Source organism: Callithrix jacchus, chromosome 4 (genome assembly GCF_049354715.1).
Source record: "Callithrix jacchus isolate 240 chromosome 4, calJac240_pri, whole genome shotgun sequence".
Taxonomy (NCBI): domain Eukaryota; kingdom Metazoa; phylum Chordata; class Mammalia; order Primates; family Cebidae; genus Callithrix; species Callithrix jacchus.
The window spans coordinates 15,568,770-15,578,936 of NC_133505.1; the positions used below are offsets into that span (position 1 = coordinate 15,568,770).

A 10,167-nucleotide genomic window follows, 5' to 3' on the forward strand; every position below is an offset into this window, starting at 1 on the left:
CTGCTTAACCGTGGGAGGCTTAGGTTGTAGTGAGCTGAGATCCTGCCACTGTGTTCCAGCCTCAGTGACAGAGCAAGCTCCTATCTCTAAAAACAAAAACAAACAAGGCCAGGTGCCGTGGCTCACGCCTGTAATCCCAGTACTTTGGGAGCCTGAGGCAGGTGGATCACTAGGTCAGGAGTTCAAGACCAGCCTGGCCAATGTGTTGAAAGCCCGTCTCTATGAAAAACAAAAATTAGCTGGGTATGGTGGCGCGTTCCTGTAATCCCAGCCACTTGGGAGGCTGAGGCAAGAGAATTGCTTGAACCAGGAACTAGAAGGTGGAGGTTGCAGTGAGCTGAAATCTCGCCACTGCACTCTAGCCTGGGCTACAGAGTGAGACTGTCTCAAAAAAAAAAAAAACCGTACAAACAAATGAAAAGCATTCTCAAATATCCCACTTTTCCACTGACCCCAGCCCTGCTCCCTCAATTCTGAGTTTCAGGAGCAAGAATTAAGAGTGCTGCTTTGTTCGTATTTTCATTGCAAATCTTCTGAATGCTGCACAGACAATGCATGGTTGGCTGGGCGTGGTGGCTCATGCCTGTAATCCCAGCATTTTGGGAGGCTGAGGCTGGAAGATCACTTGAGGTCAGGAGTTCGAGACCAGCCTGGCCAACATGGTAAAACCCCATCTCTACTACAAAGTAAAAAAAAAAAAAAAAAATTAGCTGGTCATGGTATCATGCTTCTGTAGTCCCACCTACTCAGGAGGCTGAGGCAGGAGAATTGCTTGAACCCTGGAGGTGGAGGTTGCAGTGAGCCGAGGTTGTGCCACTGCACTCCAGCCTGGATGAGAGAGAGAGATTCTGTTTGAAAACAAAGCAAAACAAAACAAAAAAGAACGGATGACTAGAGTGGGGAGTCATGATAACATGACTGTAAGAGAAATTTGAATTTTTTTTTTTTTTTTTTTTTTTGAGATGGAGTTTCGCTCTTGTTACCCAGGCTGGAGTGCAACAGCGCGATCTCGGCTCACCACAACCTCCGCCTCCTGGGTTCAGGCAATTCTCCTGCCTCAGCCTCCTGAGTAGCTGGGATTACAGGCACGCACCACCATGCCCAGCTAATTTTTTGTATTTTTAGTAGAGTCGGGTTTCACCATGTTGACCAGGATGGTCTCGATCTCTTGACCCCGTGATCCACCCTCCTCGGCCTCCCAAAGTACTGGGATTATAGGTGTGAGCCACTGTGCCCGGCCTGAAATTTGAATGTCATGGCAGATAGTATGTATCTCATGTCACATATTCTTTTTATAATGTGACACTGACATTCCTCCATTGAGACCGGTTGTTCCCTACCTTTGACCTTGGGAAAATCTTTGTAACTGCCTCAACAAATACAATGTGATGGGAATGATGGGATTCGATCTCCGAGGCGAGTCATGAAAGTCAATATAGTTTCAGGCTGACTACCCCACTGCCCACTCAGGGATGCTCAGCTTTGGAACATGGTCACCATGTTTGAGGAAGCCCCCGCCACAGGGAAAAACCACTTGTAGGTGTACCAGTCCATAGCCTTAGCTAAGAGGGGTTGCCTGGGTAGGCGGAAGATGGAACAAAGGCGAGGAAATCAAGTTAATATGTTGCTACTCAGGAATTACCCTACTCTACTAATAGTATCATTTCTGTATGTGTGACTGTTCTAGAAGCTGGGCCAGGTATGGTGCTGTGCACCTGTAGTCCCAGCTACTCTGGAAGCTTAGGCAGGAGACTCAGTTGAGCTCAGGTGATAGAGTCTATAGTGAGTTATGATTGTGCCACTCCAGCCTGAGTGGCAGTGACAGAGCAAGACCCATCTCTTTTTTTTTTTTTTTTGAAGCAAGGTCTGGCTCTGGCACCCAAGCTGGAGTGCAGTGATGCCATCTCTGCTTACTACAACCTCAGCCCCCACCACCACTCCCCACGCCTGACTAATTTTTGCATTTTTTTTTTTAGAGATGGAGTTTCATTCTTGTTGCCCAGGCGGGAGTGCAATGGTGCCATCTTGGCTTACTGGAACCTCTGCCTCTCGGGTTCAAGTGATTCCCCTGCCTCAGCCTCTTGAGCAGCTGGAGTTATAGGCACACGCCACCACACCCGGCTAACTTTTTGTATTTTTAGTAGAGATGGGGCTTCACTATGTTAGCCAGGCTGATCTCGAACTCCTGACCTCGTGATCTGCTCTCCTTGGCCTCCCAAAGTGCTGGGATTACAGGCCTGAGCCACTGTGCCTGGCCCACAATTTTTGTATTTTTTGTAGAGATGAAGTTTCACTATGTTGTGCAGGCTGGTCTCTTGACCTAGTGAGATCAAGCTATCTGCCCCCCTCAGCCTCCTAAAGCTCCAGGATTACAGACATGAGCCACTGCCCCTGACTGACCCATCTCTTTAACATAAAGAAAAACAAACAAATGACAACAAAAAGAAGCTGGGACACAGCTGTGAGTGAAAGTGTCAGAAATAGCCACCCTCTTATATTCTGTAGATTCCGTACATTTAATTTACCAAGTCTTCTACAACGGGGAGAACCAAACTCCGATTTTCTATAATCCTGACCAAGCATTGTAATTACAGTGTAATTGTTTTCATGGGCATTAATTTGTTCTTTTGTTCTAAGAGACCTTCCTAACCCTTATCACAAAGAAACAAAACCTTGGGAAGTTGATGGGATTCACCTTCACGTGACTGCTGAGGATGGTGGCTGAGTCATCTTCGTGCCTGTTTTTCCTTTTCCATAGAATCATCAGGGGTGTGCTCTTGCATCGAGAGCAACTTGTGATTACTTAGATGGCAGACCCACCTGTCCAGAAGGCATTTAACTGGTATAGGGGAGGAAAAACACATTCTCTTTACCCTTTTTTTTTTTAAAGACGGGGTTTCACCATGTTGGTCAGGCAGGTCTTGAACTCCTGCCCTCAGGTGACCAGCCCACCTTGGCCTCCAAAGTGCTTGGATTACAGGCGTGAGCCACTACGCCCGGCCTCCCTTTACCCTTTAATATTCAGTGTTTGTGGCCTGTGAATTAGACTGACAAAAGCCAATTAACAAGCAAAAGGCCTATATGGTTTACTTGATGTTAATTTTTATTATTTTATTTTATTTATTTATTTTGTTCAGATGGAGTTTTACTCCTATTGCCCAGGCTGGAGTGCAATGGCACCATCTCAGATCATCGCAACCTTTGCCTCCGGGGTTCATGCGATTCTCCTGCCTCAGCCTCCCCAGTAGCCGGGATTACAGGCGTGCGACACCATGCCCAGCTAATTTGCTATTTTTAGAGATGGAGTTTCTCCAAGTTGGTCAGGCTGGTCTCGAACTCTACCTGCCTCGGCCTCCCAAAGTGCTGGGATTACAGGGGTGAGCCATCACACTGGGCCCATTTTAATTTTTATTGTTTTTGAGACAGGGTCTCATTCTGTCACCCAGGCTGGAGTGCAGTGGCATGATCTCAGCTCACTGCAACCTCTGCCCCCCTGGGTTCAGGTAATTCTCTGTCTCCGCCACCGCCCCCCAACCAGTAGCTGAGATTATAGGCGCCCACCACTGTGCCTGGCCTAAGCCACTGTTATTTACAGCTTTCCATTATGCATAGCTAAACCTACTCTTACATGTCATACCTATCAGAGAGTCAAAACTTATCATTTAGTTCATAACTTCTAGAAACTTCAAACCAAAATCCTGCCAATATCTGTGTATGCTGCTTTGCTCCAAAAGACCATGTGTATGCCAATTTCTGTCTTTGTAAATGAAATGGATCCACAGCTTTTTTTTTTTTTCAACAAAACAGGCTAAAACTGTATTTTTGTCATTCCCCATCTCTATTTTTCTTCTGTGAGTTTCTCCATCCAGATGAACAGGAGGCTGAGAGGTGCCATGGAACCCGCAGGCAACATGGAGTAAGACAAGCCCAAGCTGACACCCATTTCTGCCCTTTGGCAGCCTTGTGACCCTGAGTAAATGACATCTTGTGTTCAAAACATATGGGGTGAGCAATTTTCATTTTAATCAACAAAACCTTACTAAGGCTGGGTGCAGTGGCTCATGCCTGTAATCCCAGCTACTCCAGAGGCTGAGGCAGGAGAACCCAGGAGGCAGAGGTTGCAGTGAGCCCAGATCACATCACTGCATCCCAGCCTGGGTGACAGAGAGAGACTCCATCTCACAAAACAAACAAATTAAATAAAGAAATAAAACCCTGTTGGGGTTACTATGAGAATTAAGTGATAGCAATATGTTTCAAAAAGCCTGGTCAGTGGGGGTTCAATAAAAATTTAGGAAATCTAAAATAAAAAGAATTGAATCAGGGCATGGTGGCTCACACCTGTAATCCAGCACTTTGGGAGGCTGAGGTGTGAGGTTCACTTGAGGCAAGGAGTTTGAGACCAGCCCGGGCAACATAGTGAGATCCTGTCTCTACAAAAAAAAAATTAAAAAATTAGCTGGATGTGGCGGCGTGCACCTGTAGTTCTACCACTCCAAGGGCAGAGGTGGGAGGATTGATTGAGCTGTGGAGATCAAGGCTACGGTGAGCCATGATTGTACCACTGTACTCCAGCCTGGGCAACATAAGGGAGACCCTGTCTCCCCCACCACCCCCACTGCCCCCCAAAAAAGAAGAAAGTGCTACAGTTGACTAACATCAGGCTCACACCTAAGATTCCCTTCTCTATTGAATCTTGCCCCTTCAGGTCCTTGATGTTTTGGTACCACTCTAAAGACACCCAACAGACTATTTCTCCCGTCTCCATTTTTTTTCAGATGTTTCTGGAGAGAATGTGTTGATCTGTTACAAATTAATCTGCCATAGCTGGAGGCAGAATTGTCAAGGGTTCGCTTTCCCTCAATTAATTTTAAACAATAGAGGTGATTTGAAAGAGTAGATGTTATCTTTCAGTAAAGAAGAAAAGGAACTCAGATTAAAAGTTTATTAGAAAAAAGAGTTAGCTGTTTTTAATAAGATGGAGCAGGTTCTGGAGAAGTATGCATTGCTTTTTCAATTGCAACTGTATTTCTTAGATTCATCCTTAATTTAAAAAACATGACTTTCACTTATGCCCAAACACATTCAAATCTCACTTCCTCATGTTATTAGTTTTTGTTTCCATTTGTCAGTTTTCTTAATCTCATTACTTGAACTACACTTAATGAAAGTTATCATAGATCAAATTTTCAAGAATTTAGGAACTCGTTCCTTTATTCTTAAAAAATCTTTAGGCCGGGCGCGGTGGCTCACGCCTATAATCCCAGCACTTCGGGAGGCTGAGGCAGGTGGATCACGTGGTCAAGGGATCGAGACCATCCTGGTCAACATGGTGAAACCCCGTCTCTACTAAAAATACAAAAATTAGCTGGGCATGGTGGTGTGCGCCTGTAATCCCGGCTACTCAGGAAGCTGAGGCAGGAGAATTGCTTGAACCCAGGAGGTGGAGGTTGCGGTGAGCTGAGATCGTGCCATTGCACTCCAGCCTGGGTAACAAGGGCGAAACTCCGTCTCAAAAAAAAAAAAAACAAAACTTTAAATCTCTAGTTAACTCTCAATTATTTACAGTAACAAGTAGGGATATCTTTCTTTTCATAATTCAAATCAATGAATAATTTAAAATTATCTTTGGCTTTGGACACAGGTTCTAAATTGCCTGTTAAAGATTTATCTTCCTGATTATATTTTACTGAAACAAATATATTGACTTGTAAATTTACCTTTCTTGGCCAAACTGTATTTCCTTTTCTTCATTTTGTTTTTAAAGATGAGGTCTTGAGGCCGAGTGGAACACCTGAGGTCAGGAGTTTGAGACCAGTCTGACCAACATGGTGAAACATCTGTATTAAAAATGTAAAAGTACTGGGCATGGTGGCACATACCTGTGATCTCAGCTAGTTGGGAGGCTGAGGCAGGAGAATTGCTTGAACCCAGGAGGCGGAGGTTGCAGTGAGTCAAGATCTCTCCATTGTACTGCAGACTGGGCAACCCTCTCTCAAAACAAAACCAAACAAAACCTAGAGATGAGGTCTCACTTTGTCACCCAGGGTGGAGTACAGTGGTACAATCACAGCTCACTGCATCCTCAAACTCCTGGGCTCAAGGGATCCTCCCACCTCAGCCTCCCAAAGTGTTTGGATTATAGGTGTGAGACATTGTGCTCAATGTAACTTTTCCTTTCTACTGGGTGTGTCAGAACTTACATGTGCTTTTACGTTTGTATACATCTGTCATCAACGTCTTAGCCCATTTTGTGCTACTATAACAGAATACCATAGACTAGGTGATTTATAATGAACAGAAATTTGGGTCAGGCACAGTGACTCAGGCCTGTAATTTTAGCACTCTGGGAGGGCAAGGCAGGTGGATCATTTGAGGCCAGGAGTCGAAAACCAGCTTAGCCAACATGGTGAAACCCTGTCTCTACTAAAAATACAAAAATTGGCCAAGCATAGTGGCATGTGCCTGTAGTCCCAGCTACTCAGGAGGCTTCAGCATGAGAATCGCTTGAACCCAAGCTGCAGTGAGCTGAGATCATGCTACTGCACTCCAGCCTGGGTGACAGAGCAAGACTCTATCTCAAAAAAAGAAAGAAAAAGGGGAGAGAGAGAGAGAGAGAGAGAAAGAAAGAAAGAAGAAATTTATTGGCTCACAGTTCTGGACACTGGGAAGTCCAAGATCATGAAGCTGGCTCCTCATGAAACCCTTCTTGTTGTGTTATCCCATGGTGGAGGGGCAAATGAGGAGGAGAGGGCAAGAGGAGGCTGAGTTAATCATTTTACAAGAAACTCACTCCTTTGGCTGGCGTGGTGGCTCACGCCTGTAATCCTAGCACTTTGGGAGGTGAGGCATGTGGATCACTTGAGGTCAGGAGTCTGACACCCTCCTGGGCAACACGGTGAAACCCTTTTTTGCTTTTTTTTTTTTTTAATGTAGAAAAGCAATTTATTCCATTTTAAGCACTTACACAGTTAGTCATGGAGAGCAACGGGCCTGCTGGTGAACTAGGTCACCCAAAATGGAGATGCATCACACTAGTGGTCAAGGACTAATTCCAAAAAAAGAAATAAAGCAACTTTTATCAAGGATTAATTTAATTTCTAAAACAAATACAAGTTATTGATTCACTCTTCTCAACTTGACAGTCTACCTGTGGTACAACTGTCAGGTAAAAGCGCACCTTTGGCCGGGCGCGGTGGCTCACGACTTTAATCCCAGCGCTTTGGGAGGCGGAGGCGGGCGGGTCACGAGGTCAGGAGTTTTAAGACCAGACTGGCCAACATGGTGAAACCCTGTCTCTACTAAAAAATACAAAACTTAGCTGGGCATGGTGGCTCCTGCCTGTAATCCCGGCTACTGGGGAGGCTGAGGTAGGAGAACTGCTTGACTCGGGACCGGAGGCAGAGGTTGCGGTGAGCCAAGATGGCGCCGCTACACGCCCGTGTGGGCTACAGAGCGAGACTCCGTCTCAAAACAAAAAACCAAAAAATACCCCTTTACAACTTGGTGGTTCCAAGTCAAAAACAAAACAAAACAACCCACCATTTCACGGAAAGGAAAGAAACAACATGAAAACAGCTCAACAAATACACTAACGAGCAAAAATACGTGGGGAAAGACGAACGTGTAGTTTTGACTTAAATGAAGACGAAACGGGTCTACAAGTGTGTCCTGGAAAGTCAGGTATCAACATTTGAGTAGGAATCTGTATCCCTTGAATCTCCCCTATTTCCTGAATAAAAGTGACATCTTTCAGTATTTATGCTTCATGGCTCAGACACCTACCTCATTTCGCTCTCTTCCTTACTCACTTTAGCCTTAAATAAGTCTGAAAAACGGGGATATAGCATAAGAAGAATAATCGCACGTAATATCCCCCTTTCTGTAGCTACTTTAGACTTGGGTTTGTTACTAGAAAATTCCCGAAGAAAATTTCAACGTTAGTCTGAGGCTTTGCTGAATCAAGCCCCGCCCCCTCGCCTCCCGCCCCGCCCCCACCCCGCCCCACTATTAATATTTAGAAAACACCCACTGTTTGGGCTAATAGCATTATTGGTGGTACCTGTTATATAGAGAGCTGAACAAAGTCTGTGTCTCAAAACCAATGTTAAATCACTCTCAGGGTTGAGAAGAAAAAAGGACGAAACCCCTTTTCTACTGAAATACAAAAATTAACCAGGCGTGGTAACCCGTGCCCATGATCCCGGCTGTTTGGGAGGCTTAGGCAGGAGGATCACTTGAGCCCAGGCAGTGAAGGTTGCAGTGAGCCGAGATCACTACACTGTACTCCAGCCTGGACGACAGAGCGAGATCCTGTCTCAAAAAAGAATTCTGGCTGGGCGCGGTGGCTCACGCCTGTAATCCCAGCATTCTGGGAGACCAAGGCAGGTGGATCACTTGAGGTCGGGAGTTCAAGACCAACCTGGCCAACATGGAGAAACCCCCTGGCCAACATGGAGAAACCCTTATCTCTACTAAAAAATACAAAATTAGCCAGGTGTAGTGGTGCATACCTATAATCCCAGGTACTTGGGAAGCTGAGGCAGGAGAATCGCTTGAATCTAGGAGGTGGAGGTTGCAGTGAGCCAAGAGCGCGCCATTGCATTCCAGATTGGGCAAGAAAATTGAAACTCCATCTCAAAAAAAAAAAAAAAAAAGAAAAGAAAAGAAATACATCCCATTCCCAAGATAACAGTGTTAATCCATTCATGAGGGTGGAGCCTTCATGGCCCAATCCCTTCTGAATGGTCTTAAGTTGTTTTTTTTTTTGAAACAGGGTTTCCCTATGTTGGCCAGGCTGGCCTCTACACAATAATGGCCTCTACACAATCAGATATATTTCAGTAACTTCTCCCAGCCCTCCTTTCTCTAAAGTATAGATTCCCCTAGGAGTTTCCTAAAGATCTTTACTGCTCCTAGTCATAAAGAATAAAGAACAAAAATGTGTTCTCCTCCAATTTGCTTTTCTTTATTCATTTTGTCTCTATAAGGAATGGCAAGGGCAAACAGATATAAAAGGTGAGCCTGGTATGTGAAAGATCCCAAGTAAAATTCACTACATTTCAAAGAAAAATTTGATAATATATCATGGGTCTTTCAATAGTAAAGTCAGGCATGTAGGGACTGTGGACCAAAAAAACAAATTGGAACAAAAACTGGAGAATGAAGAGCCATCAGAAACAAGCAGCTTCTGCAGTAACATCTGGTCTTTCTTGTTTTTTTTTGAGACGGAGTTTTTGCTCTTGTTGCCCAAGCTGGAGTGCAATTGCGTCATCTCAGATCACTGAAGCCTCCACCTCCCGGGTTCAAGCCATTGTCCTGCCTCAGCCTCCTGAGTAACTGGAATTACAGGTATGCGCCACCACGCCCGGCAAGGTGCATGGATGGAAATGAAGGAGAGGAAAGGTCTTGCCATCTACACAGGGCCAAGGACGCGCAGCTCTAGAGTGACCACGAGGCCGAAGAAAGAGCAGCAGGGAAGGAAGGAGACAGACATGGAAGGCAGGAGGGGCCTACAGAGAGGCAGAGCCATGCAGTGCATGACACAAGGCTGGGGCAGGTGACAACACAGCATTCTGGAGAACAGAAGGGCATTCAGGGAGGAGAGCCAAGGCCACATAGGGTTGACTTTTTTTTTTTAAGCATTAAGAATGAATCACTGTTTTCATAAGCATCAGTGCACATGCCATATGGTAGGTGTTACCAGAGTAAAAGCCCTAGAACATGACTGAGAGCAGGTCTGCAGCCGCACGCTCTGCCCTGACAGGGCCTGTGGGAGAGCTCCTATGCTGAGCTTCCCCCAGGGATGAGGTAATGCTCCTCAGGCATCTCTGGCCATATGATTCTCACCCCCTCCCTCCTCTAAAGTGAAACCCAAACCCATATAAACCCTGTAAACCTTCCTTGATGGCTCCAAGGTTGGAAGAGAAGTGGAAGTTAGCCACCTCACTAATGACAGATCTTCTGGTGAAGGCCCAGTAAACACTTGGTAATTAATAACAGAAAAGAGGAACAGGATAGTAATTTAGATCATAGACTCCTTTGAAAATCTTGTGAAAGCTATGGACTCGCTCCCCAGAAAAAAGCCCATGTGCATATACACACCAGATTACATAAAATTGTGTCGGGTTATTTGTTGAAATCCTGAGGCCAAGGCCAAGTGGGGGC

General features: G+C 45.4%; 1 long non-coding RNA gene across 3 annotated transcripts in view; it reads right to left on the minus strand.

Annotated features, from left to right (window-relative positions):
• Positions 1 to 7,947, minus strand: part of LOC144582024 (uncharacterized) — a 72,406-nt gene extending 64,459 nt beyond the window's left edge. For all 3 annotated transcript variants that reach the window (XR_013533712.1, XR_013533713.1, XR_013533711.1), the window contains exon 1: positions 7,786 to 7,947. This is a non-coding gene — a long non-coding RNA (uncharacterized LOC144582024). The remainder of the gene's footprint in view (positions 1 to 7,785) is intronic.
• Between the last annotated feature and the right edge of the window lie 2,220 nt (positions 7,948 to 10,167).